The sequence below is a fragment of the Phyllostomus hastatus genome, unplaced genomic scaffold, assembly GCF_019186645.2.
Source record: "Phyllostomus hastatus isolate PE091 unplaced genomic scaffold, TTU_PhHast_1.1 phas_scaffold_93, whole genome shotgun sequence".
Lineage (NCBI taxonomy): Eukaryota > Metazoa > Chordata > Mammalia > Chiroptera > Phyllostomidae > Phyllostomus > Phyllostomus hastatus.
The window spans coordinates 30,259,681-30,272,545 of record NW_025334042.1 but is presented as its reverse complement, the minus strand read 5'-3'; the positions used below and the strand labels follow the sequence as shown (position 1 = coordinate 30,272,545).

Below are 12,865 nucleotides of genomic sequence, written 5' to 3'. Positions count from 1 at the left end.
ATGCCAAAGTTTGGACACCCCTGGAACTAAAGGAGATTTGCAGTATATTGTTCAGAGGAAAAATATCAATGTATAGTATATCAATTTTAATCAAAATATATATACACACACATATATATACACATAGATAAACAGAGAAGGTATATCAGAATACAGAAATTATCTTCTGTTTTTTTTAATTATGTATTTCTAGGTATTCTTAACTTCTTACAGTGAGTTGTTTTACTTTTCATGTCAGAAACATAAAACTTTTAAGCATTACTCATGTTCATTCATTCTATCATGAAGGGTAGAAACTGGCAATAATTAGAAATCCACAGATATATTATGACTAGTTCAGCTCATGGGAAATATGTTGGTTCTTTCCCAGAGGCTGGAATTATATTAGCTATCCACAAAGTGATTAATCTTTCTGACTTGAAATAGAATTTCTCTTAGCTAATGCCTTATGTTACTAAATAAAACGTTCTAATTGCTAAAAAATATATACAGTTACATACAGTGCTATGCAGATTAGAAGGGATAAAAATTTGGAGGAAAGACAGTAATATTCATAATGGTATATACCTAAAAGGAGCTACATTTGAAAGAACTGTAACTTGTATCCTAACAAGTCTTTTTCTGAATATCAGCAATTCTGAACTGTCAGATGTACCTACAAACCTGATTATAATAATCTCCAGCACAATGACCTTATCTAAATGCGGACAGTCAAGCACTTTTACATAATTGCACAGTATTAAGTTTCATCATCTCATAATTAGAAAAAATGTTAGAAAAAATGTACTCTGGCTCACCAAATGGAAAAGTTTTCAGTCATTTGAAAAAAAGGTTTAAACTGTTCCTTTTGATAGAACATAAAACACTGTTTTCTTGTAAAACTTGAAGCAAAAAGAAAAAACAATTCACGATCAAGACTTTGAAAGTTTTTCTTTGTTTTATCCTTAAGCTAATCGGATAAATATGCACTTGTCCTATTTAGGAACAAATCTTGCAGAAAATGATGGACGGGAAATAGTCCTGATTTCTAAATCAGCTAATTGTTACACTGCTTCAGAGGAGCGGGACTGGAACGAACATTCACCTATTTATGGCACCAAGAGGATGAACTCTTGTTTAGAGGAAAAGTGTTCAGAAATGTGTAATATATTGTGAAAGTCCAGAGCAACCACCCAGTATCATATTTATTTTTTAACTGAAGTAAAAATGATGGAGGAAAAAGATCACTTGGACCAGCATACATCTTTAATTTGGTTATTATATTAAAATTCAGTCTTAGTAGCGATGATACAGAGGACAGTCTCCACAGATCAGATTAAAAGACTAGATAAACTGAGTAGTGTGGATATAGTATTAAGATAAATTCAATAAAAAGAACCTCAGTTCAGGACCACACATATTTCGCATGCATAAAAGGTACCAAGTGGAAGTGCCTGCACAAGTACCCGCACACGAGCTCCAAACTGCAGATCTACATTCTCACACACTGTGCCTAGAAGCTAAACCCTGGGATTACCAGAGAATCCACACACCTTTTAAGGGCAACAGGTTAGTTGTGGTGTAACTCATTATCCAAGACCTTTTCTTTTTACAAATTAATAACCATAAACTCAATTATAAGACAAGTATAAAATCTGAAGGCTTTATCTGGATGTTATGCTATAGATCAATGAGATGTAGCTATGGAAACAGATAGCTATGTACACACACACAGGAGAGAAAACAAGAAGTGACCTCCTTCGAATATTCTTGGTTAAGACAGAATAGCTCACATATGGGACCTCCTTTTGCTTTCTAGGATCTTCTATTTTCAGAAATGAACCAAATTATTAAACCATAATAAAAAGCACACCTTGATGATGTCATTATAATTGTCACACATAAAATATGGAAAGGACTAAACTCCATCAATTTTTAAAATTAGAGTATATAATGTTAAAACTTTATTTATAACATTTTAATATTAAATCATACTCTAAGAAATAACAATATTTTAAGGAATTGCTGTTCACAATGTCTGTGCTTGCTATTAATCCTATGATTAGTAACGTGTTTTACCATCTGAAAAGGAAAAATTATAAAGTGGTCTCAACTTATCCATGAAGTTTGTACTGGGGGTTATGGGTTGATTTTATCCCAGATTAGTTAGTTTTTAATTTATGTAAGACAAAATATTTTTAAATAAATCGGCCAGATTATTTTATTTTAAATTAAATTGTTTAAATTAGATTGCTGAATTATTTTAAATCGCTATTTTATTTAGAATAAATATTTATTTATTTCTATTGAAATGTATTCATACCAACCCTGATGTTTTTGAATACTTAAAAGCAGTTTTCACACAAATGCACAGTAAATGTTGTCAACTGCCATTCATTAAAAAGTAGGCAATAATGTATTTAAGATACTCAAGAATAGCTTTTAATAAATTTCTTCCCTGGCTGGCGTAGCTCAGTGGATTGAGCGCGGGCTGGGAACCAAAGTGTCCCAGGTTCGATTCCCAGCCAGGGTACATTCCTGGGTTGCAGGCCATAACCCCCAGCAACCGCACATTGATGTTTCTCTCTCTCTCTCTCTCTCTCTCTCTCTCTCTCTCTCTCTCTCTCTCTCTCCCTCTCCCCCCTCCCTCCCTTCCCTCCCTAAAAATAAATAAATAAAAAAATAATAAATTTCTTAAAAATTGTCCAAATTAATAATTCCTACATTTTTAAAGTAACTATTAAATTCTAGAACTGCCTTTCTTAAGGTTTTGAAACATACTTTCTCCCCTTCCTAAAATTATTTCATAAGGCAGACACCTGAAGGCAGTTTTAGCACTGAGAATTTAAGAATCTGAGATTTTTCATGAGTTTTATTTAGTTTAATTTTTTGTTGTTGATAATTTTACAAACTTTTATTTCTGTCGATGGTAAATTAGGCTGTTTCAGACCAACTCTTTCCCTCAGAACGAGAAAAGTTGAAATAATTTTCTGGAGGTGCCAGAGAGCTAATACAAAATTGCAAGTTGTGGAAACGAAACCTGGGAAAAAAGGGGCCTGCAGGTTCCTGCATCTAAAAGACAGCAGCCGCACTGAGCAGAGTTCTCCACAGTCCAGTCCAACTGCGGAGGACAAGGAAGGGTTAAAAAGTCCACCAAGGGGGTAAATTTCTTTCCACTTGCCAATATACTTAATTTTTTAAAAGATGGAATTTAAAAAATAAGGCAACAAAGGCTTTAAGTTAGGACCCCAAAAGGCTATATCAAAGAACAGGAATAAATCAATCAGAAAAGTCTCTATGGTCAGTATTTGACAAAAGGGGCAGAAGCATAAAGTGGAGTAAAAATAGCCCCTTCAACGATGGTGCAGGGAGATCTAGATAGCTCCATGCAAAAAAATGAAACTACACCACCAACTTACACCATACATCAAAATAAACTCAAGATGGATAAAAGACTTAAATGTAAGTCATTACACCATATGATTCCCAGAGGAGAACACAGGTAGTAATATGTCAGATATCCCACATAGCAATATCTTTATCTGTATATCTCCTAGAGCAAGGGACATAAAGGAAACTATAAACAAATGGGACTACATTAAATTAAAAAGCTTCAGCATGGCTAAAGAAAATGTCAGCAAAATGAAAAGGGAACCAAATATATGGGAAAACATATCTGCCAATGATACCTCAGACAAGGTTTGATCTCCAAAATATATAAACAACTCATATGACTCAACACCTGGAAGACAAACAATCCAATTAAAAAATGGGCAAAGGACCTGAAAAAACACTTCTCCAAGGAGTACATAGAGGGCACACAGATAAGAGAAAATATTCAAAATCACTAGCCATCAGAGCAATGTAAATGAAAACCACAATGAGATACCACCTCAAATGGTCAGAATGGCCATCATAAACAAATCAACAAACAAAAACTGCTGACAAGGATGTAGGGAAAGTGCACCGTTGGTGGGAATGCAGACTGGTGCAGCCACTTTGGAAAACAGTATGGAATTAAAATACTAAAGATGGAACTACTTTTTGATGCAGTGATCCCACAGCTGGGATTATACACTAAGAATCCTGAAACACCAGTTCAAAAGAACCTATGTTCATAGCAGCATTATTTATAATAGCCAAGTGCTAGAAACAGCCTAAGTGCCCATTAGTAAATGAGTGGGTCAAAAAAACTGTGGTACATTTCCATAATGGAATACTACACAGCAGAAAGGAAGAAGGAACTCCTACCCTTCATGACAGCACGGATGGAACAAGAGAGTATTACGTTAAGTGAAATAAGCCAGGTGGCAAAAGACAAACACCATATGATCTACCTATAAGAGAAACCTAATAAATAAAACAAACAAACAACAAAATAAAACCAATGACATGGAAATAAGGAACAAACTGACAGTGACCAGAGGGGAGGGGGCAAAGGGATAACGGGAAAAGAAGGACAAGGGTCTAGTCAAGGAACCCGTATAAGGAACCCATGGTAATGGACAACAGGGAGAGGACCGACTGAGGAAGGAGGGTTCACGGGACAGGGGAGAGCAACAGGGAAAAAATTGGCACATCTGTAATTGAACAACAATAAAAAAAAGAAAGATCACATTAACAACAACAACAAAAGCATTTCTCCAGAGGAATGAAGCTCAGCTTCAAGTCAGTCAAAACTTTAACTGAAATAAGTTGAATTTTTCATAGTTTAGCTGCCTCCCCAGAAGTGAAAGTAAACCCACTGTGGAGAAATATAAAATCAACCAAAACCTCAAGTTATCTCTAATTTATCCTATTCAATTTTCAGCAATTATTATCATACATAAGAACTTTTGCCTCCAGCCCTAATGGGGTTACTTTTAACAGACCAACACTCCTGCTGAGAACCACAAAAGATAGGTAAAATACAAAAATGTATTGTTCTGTATTAGTGCAGGATGCAAAGGCGGCACAGAGTTGATGGGCCCAATGCTGGAGAGAAGGGAAGTAAGTTAGTGTTATACAACTTCTGCTTGGACCAACTAGTAATGAAGAAACGAGTTCAGATGAAAATGAAGAAGAAACAATGCAACATACAGATCATGTATCATAGAAATGTACATGTGAAGCTTATATGGTCTCATTAACCAATGTCACCCCAATAAATTTAATTTTTTAAAAAGTGAAAAGACCCGGTTGGCGTAGCTCAGTGGATTGAGCGTGGGCTGGTTCGATTCCCAGTCAGGGTACATGCCTAGGTTGCAGGCCATGACCCCCAACAACCGCACATTGATGTTTCTCTCTTTCTCTCTCTCTCTCTCTCTCTCTTTCTCTCTCCCTCCCTTCCCTCTCTAAAAATAAATAAATAAAAATCTTAAAAAAAAAGATTTATTTAAAAAAAAAGTGAAAAGAGAGAAAAGCAAAGCCAGGAAATCTCAGCATATTGATACAGCTAATAGCCTTCAACTTAGCCTTATAAACTATGGGCAATATACTTTAACTCACAGCTTCTTTTTATTTGTTTGTTTGTTTTTATTATTTTCTTAAATTTATCATTGTTCAGTTATAGTTGCCCCCCCTTTTTCCCTATTGCTCACCTCTACCCCGCCTCCCCACTCCCACAGTCAATCCCCACCCACTGTCCATGCCCATGAGTCCTCTATTAAGCCACAGCTTCTAATTATTTGTGATCAGGAGTATTTGTAAAACTATTTTATGTCCTTTTCTAAACAAAACAATTTCAAGACCAATCTATGTTTCTCTTTCTAAAATTTGTGTGACTGACAATAAAAATCCAAATAAGTGTACACAGTATTTTTCTTAGGGACACACAACGTATTTTTGCTAACATAATAATGCCTTATGACTGATTAACATTCTATAGAATATATCGGTTTTATGAAGTTCTTCCGTCCACACGCTGCACAACTGTTCTCGTAAGAAAGCATCAAATGACCTCTGTTACAATCCCCTCAACCAGTTACAGTGGAGAAACCATAATACGTATAGTAAGAATCCTTCAAATGTCCACTACAGAAATAAAATCTGTACAGAGCAAATGCACATCCATGTATTGTAATTAAAATCATTTTTTTTAAAAAAAGAGGGAAGAAAATCCACCAAACAAAAATAGTCACTTGCTCTGCAACAGTGAAGACAGTGTCAATAGCCCTGCAGGACCCTCAACGGTTTGGCAACAGTGTTGCCTAAAGACCGTGGGGAGCTTCCTTTTTCCTGTATCAATAACTGGAGATGGTTCACTGTAACGTTTCCATGGAACAAAAAGGAGGAAATGAAATGAATGCCCCCTAAGCTGTAAGACATAAATAGCATGTCACAACAGATGCTATAATGCAAACTCCCAAATATGTTGTTAAAGGCAAAAGGCAGCATAACGAGCAGTAGGTTCTCAGAACTTATTAGCATACCACATAAATGTCGTCACATGAAAAATGTGACCTTTTACCAAACGACCTGAAGGCATTCTTCCAACTCATGAATTCTGAAAGCATGAAAAATATGTGTCCATGTCTGAGGGTATCCTCAAATTTATCCCTTCAACAAATATTAATGGAGTGCCTTCTAAAAATAAAGCCCTATCCTAATGGCTATCCTAAGTGCAGGAGCTTGAACTTTAAGAAGCACTGAGTTAAGAAGTGAAGCTAAGACATACAACAAAATAAGTTCACAAAGAAGTCCTTGATGTCTGTTGAATGATATAAAGCAAAAGGTAACAAGGAACAGAAGAAATACATAGAAGTTACAGAATTTCAAAGGTACAAGAAGGAAGTTCTAAGTTACGAAGGTCAGGAAAGACTAGCAGGTAAAGTAACATTTCACCTGAGCCATGAAGAATCTTCTGTGCTTTCTGAATATGTGTGCGTTTATCTACTATACATAGATTATTCAGTATGGAGATGAATAAAGGTCAAAATAGTTCAATGCCAATGGAATGGTACAGGAGCAAAGACAGTGGCAAACTAATAACCCAGCACATGGCAGTAGATTTGCCTCCAAACTACAATCACTGTGGCTTATAAATGGCTTCCGCTTGCCCTCTTTCATCACAAACTGGCTTAGGAAATTTTAAATGTTTAAAAATAATTCACAAAATAGATTACCAATGGATAAGTAAAATCTAATTCAAGTAGTTAATTGCAATATTTTCAGAACCTCTCAAAGTCAAGTGCACATCCCTAGGTATGTTACTTTGCTATTTCCACTTGCCACTAAAAGGTTTTCATATTTTCATAATTCATGGCACTTAAGTATCATTTCTAGCTCCAAAATTATTATGCACTAAAATATAATTTTAGTTTTAAAAGATCTCATTACTTTGAGAGCTTTTGATAATTCACAATCATTACTGGATAGAATTTTGGAAGATATGCAGATAATTCTAATAGTGTCAGACTTAATTTTTAAATTGCAGATTTTATCTATAGAATAAATTTAAATAATTTTTTGATCATTTTATTTGGAGCACTTATTTCAACATATTTTAACTGCTTTTTATTTTTTATTCCTGCTTACAACCTAAAAGTACTTCATTCCAGAACATTAAATCATGTGGCTACTCACTACACAGTTTTCAAGAATATATCTAAATTCAAACGCAAACACCACCACCATATTATTGACCTAGTGTCCCTACCTAAATCCTTACCTTGATTGTATAAACATAATGAAGGTCCTGGAAAATTTTTCAACTACACTGCATGCTCCTTGAGGTAGATATATTGTCTATTTTAAAATTTTACCCACCACTACAGCTACATGCTAGTCACCAGATAAATATAGGTTAAATTGATAAGTGGGGAGCTATACCTAAAATTATTCATCATGTATGATACTGTTTTACTTGTTTGATCCCAAATATCCTGAAAGTAATCCCTAAAGGACTTCCAACCCCACTTCCACGAGGTGAGGCACTCAGGCATGTGAATTATTTGGAGCTGAAGGCAACTGAGGCCACATAGGCTTATGAGAAACTTTTACCACTGCCCTAAAGAATTTCAGTATGGGCCCCTGCCCATTATAAGAACGAGCACCAGAAATAACTTTTTATGACCTGCCTATAGGGCAGAAAAAAACTTTAATTACTGAACGTGTGTGCTTCTTATCAGCCTGCAATACCCTCCCTCCTCTCTGAAGCCCCAAGGTGCCCCATCCTTAACTTGGAATGTCACATTCGCTTCATTTCCCCTTTCTGTCTCTGAACATCTCATGTACGTTGTTGTCTTTAACTCTCTCGTATATGTGGGATTCCCACGAGTACCTATGTAACTAAATATGGACATTTTCTTGTATTAATCTGCTTCATGTCTATTTGATTCTTAGACCAACTCAAAGCACCTAGAAAGCCAGAGGAAAGTTTCTTTCTCCCCCACATTATTATCCTGGTTTTGCTATTATCTTATAAAGTAATGTTCAATACTTAAGAGATACTTGAGTGAACCGAAACAAAGAGTAGAAAACTCTTTTTGACTCTACACCACCATAAAATCACAGATTCACAAGGAAATCGCAGCTAATCAAATGCAACTCCTTACCTGATGAACCAGTCTAACGCCCGTGTGAATACAGGACGACCTCGGGAGTCGCAGGACACAGTTCTAAAAAACCCGTTCTTTGCGACGCTCCAAATGTCACAAATGTCTTCCTCACAGTGGACCACATAAGGCCTCTTTGTCCCTCAATCCTTTGGACCAAATATTTTGTTTCCCTTTTTTTGTTGTTTCAATGCCAAATAAGTATACCCCAATTTCTTAGTGGAAATACTTCAAGAATTTGAGGACAGTTATGACTATTCCCAGTCTGCATTTTCTAGGTTAAACATTACTTCATTGAAATGGCATGGCTTCCACACTTCTTCAAGATGACAGTCCTCCTTAAATACATACTTGGCATTTCAAAGGTCTCAAATATAGAACTGAAAAATAACAGTCTACATTGGCTCCCACCAAGGCAGAATACAATAGTGTTCAATTGAATCACATGAAATTACCAATGCAACCATTTCTGACCTACAAAAATGACAATTTCATAGAGCTCAACATAACAGCATTATCTTCCTTGATGTAAGCACTGCACATCCATCAATGAATCCTCAGATTGCATTAGCTTTTTAGCAGCTGTGTAACACCACAGCTTCATATTAGGTTTGAGGCCAAGTAAATCCCTTAGGTCATTTTCCCATCAATTGCTCGGCTTCAGCAATGAGTTTTACAGAATTTTATAGTGCAGGAATTTACATAGCTGTCACCTATTAGTTTTGTTATGCTTATAAGAGTTTTTTGATCCCTTAGAATCCCAATGTATCCATAATCATATAGTTCTTACTATGTGCCAGACACATAATCCTTATCAGTGGTTCACATTTCATCCTCACAACCACCGCATGAGTTAGAGCCATTATCACCATTCCCCACGTGACAGAAGGGGAAACAGAGACTCTGAGAAGTCAAGTGCAACCCCTTAATCAGTATATCACACTGGCTCTCAAAATACGGAAACTGTCTTTCTAAAATGCTTTGAGGAGATTTAATAATATACATAGTGTATTTCATTTTTTCACCCCTTGTCCTTTAACCAGTGTGTTCATTTTAACTATGATGTGTCTCAGTGTGGGCCTCTTTGGGTCCATCTTGTTTGGGACTCTCTGTGATGCCTGGACTTGGATGTCTATGTCCTTTACCAGATTAGGGAAGTTTTCAGTCATTATTTCCTCAAACAGGTTCTCGATCCTAAGCTCACTCTCTTCTTCTGGTGTCCCCATGACGCAGATGTTGTGCTTCGCATTGTCCCAAAGGGTTTTTAAGCTCTGCTCATGTTTTTAAATTATATTTTTTCTTTTTACTGCTCTGCTTGGGTGTCTTTTCCAACCTTGCCTTCCAAATCACTGATTCGATTCTCTGCTTCATCTAACCTACTGTTTATTTCTTCCAGTGTATTATTTAATTTCAGATATTGCATTCTTTATTTCTGACTGGTCTTTTTTTTATGGTTTCTATGTCTTTTTTCATGCTGTTGAGTATCCTTATAATCATTACTCTAAACTCTGTATCTGATAAATTGCTTGCCTCCATTTCATTTAGTTCTTCTGGTGTATTCTCTTGTGTTTCACTTGGGGCCTATTTCTTTGTCTTCCCATTTTGGCTGCTTCTTTGTATTTGTTTATATATATATTAGGTAGATCTGCAAAGATTGTGGTGCAGGCTTATGTCAGACATTGCCTGTGTCTGGCCCTGGGCAACCTCTTTGGAGTTATCAGCGATCCACAGCTTGTAGCTTCCTCTGCTGGGCCTGGTTGAGTGCAGAAAGAACCAGGCTATGCACCCAGGCCAGGTTTTACCAACACCAGGCTTGGGGGAGGGTCAGCTAAAGTTTCAGAGGTCCAAGAGATACTCCTTTGCTGTTAGGCTTAATGACTGAAATAGCCTCCAACTGTACTCAGCAGCCCGGCTTAAACTCCAGTGTGGGGCAAGAGGGATTCCTGCAGGTGGGGCTATTGCTTCCCCTCAGGCTGATGCCAGCTGGAGGGGTGTGCTCTGCCTGAGAAAGATGAGTTCTGCAGTGTGGGGAATGACTCAGCACAGGAACCCTGGTGGCTGTTCCTTCAGTTCTCTCCCCAGAGTCACCAGTCCCTGACTCTCCTCACACATCTGTAGGTCACTCTGCCCTCCCTCTGTTGCAGCCCAGGGTAAGTGGGATTCTCATTGTGGTGAAGTGGATTCTTCCATATGTCCTTGGTTATAAGGCTTTTCTCCAGCTAGTGTTCAGTTGGTTATTCAGGATGATTTTTCCTTAATTTATTTGTAAATCCAGTTTGGTCCTGGGAGGAGGTTAGGATAGCTTCCACCTACTCTGCCATCTTGGGTCTGGCTCCAACATGTTTGATAAGCTGCTAAATGCAAGAGATTTTAGCTACAAAATGCTTGACTCTTGTATCTGGCACATCCTTTCTATTTTTCTAAAGAATTTTTAAGTCTTAACATTTTTCATTCTTTTGAAATTCAGTCTATTGAGATTGTCTCTATCTCCCCATATTGTCCATCTGCTTCTACCCACTCTGTATGATTCTGGGTCCTATTTCTCATCACCTTCTCAACTTCTACTTTATTTCCATACCCCCTCTGAGTATTATTTCCTCTTACTAATAATTCCTATCCCTTCAAAGAAAAAAACAAACATGTAAATTATTGTTTTGTTTTCATTTTTAAATTATGCCATTTTTCTTAAATAGTAGGTCCCCCTCCCCTGCTGTCTTTCCTTTAGAGTCAAGTTTCTAAAAACTAGTAGAGAGCTCCAAAGATCAATTTACCGAATGTCTTTCCATTAATAAAACCAAAAAGTAAAGGTTGGGGTCAGAGAAGGGTTCTGCAAGGCAAGGTGGCCTAATAGCAGAGGTTCTGGAGCCAGCTGGCCTGGGTCGAAAACTCTACTCTGTTTTTTACAATTGGGTAACTTTCGTCAAGTCACTTAAGCTTCAGTTTCCTCATGTATAAAATAAGGATTACAACAATATCTACCTCTTAGGGTTGTTGTGCAAATTGAATTAGTCTATATATATATATACATATATAAAAAAGTCTTAGAACATTAGTCATTATTATTATTACAAAAGGCCTCATAAAGTAAGTAAGAAATTTGTATCTCATTGCTTAGGCAGCAGGAAAGCCTCATCATTAGGGAGCCACCTGGGTCAAGATGCCTGTTCTTGGACCTATGGATTCTTATCTCAGTTCCTTAGTTGGTCCCTCAAGTAATGTTATTTTCTAAACACCACTGGTAAATGCTCAGCCTTATCTAGCCTGACCTGTGGTCATTCAGCAGATCCACTGCATGGTCCCAGGCCTTTGAGAAAGGGAACTGTAGAGTGAATAACAAAAGAAAGCATATTTTTTGGAAAATAGTCAAGGAAATGATTAGGGGACATAGGCTCACAGGAAGACAAAAGACAACACGGGTCTGAATAGAGGAGGTGGCTTATCTGAGATATTTTTTATGAAAAAGAATTCATAACACTGGATAACTGACTAAATGAGGAAGGTATGGGAAAGAAAGTCAAAGATGGCTGTAAAAAACTGCAGTTTGATATTTTGGCTGGTGATGTTATCAGCTACCTTTGGAGTGGAGAATAAGCAGGCCTGGTGGGTTCACACTGGGATATGTGGAGTGTCACATAAACATCAAATAATAATACAGAAACGTGGGAAAGCAATTAGATAACAGAAAGTGGTCTCAGCATCCCACCTACCCATTATCAGCACAGACACTTTTTGAACTGGTTTATCCTTTCAGTTTTCAGAATAAATTACAATGATCTATTCTTACCCTCTATCTCATGATTGAGGCACATATTATAAAATGGCTGGCTGCAAAGCAATCTGTGGCAATAAATAGCATGAACCTCACTAGGGATAGCGCACCAGAAATTGTAACCTCATTAAAGCAATGCACTAAATTCCTGAGGTAACCAGCGACTATAAGCAGATGGAAAGGCCTTTCATTAAAATCTGTTCCTTGCCCCTCTAGCATTCATGCTTCTGTTTGACATACACCAGAAAATGAATTAACTAAAATAGAAATTCTGCCTCCTTGCTTTGGCTCTACTAAAGCATAATTGCATCAGGAAACTGAGTTTCTACTTTATTTTCAAATAATATGTTATTAAATGCCAAAAAGCAGGTGATAGTTGATATCACACACATACTTCAAGCCTTTTAAAGTGATAGTTTATGAAAATCTGCAGCTGACCTCTAAAAGGGAGACAGACTTCAGTCTCACTAAGTCCACAGACCGGTTATATAAGAACTGCAACACATCCAATTTACTTTGGACTGAGGAAAATACAAGTTTCAGGGCTAGAATATTCCACAGGAAAGTCATAAATCAGCCAAAT

General features: G+C 36.9%; 1 protein-coding gene across 1 annotated transcript in view; it reads right to left on the bottom strand.

The window, feature by feature from the left end:
* Window positions 1-12,865, bottom strand: part of CPNE8 (copine 8) — a 177,034-nt gene that overhangs the window by 137,559 nt on the left and 26,610 nt on the right. The window lies entirely within an intron of this gene.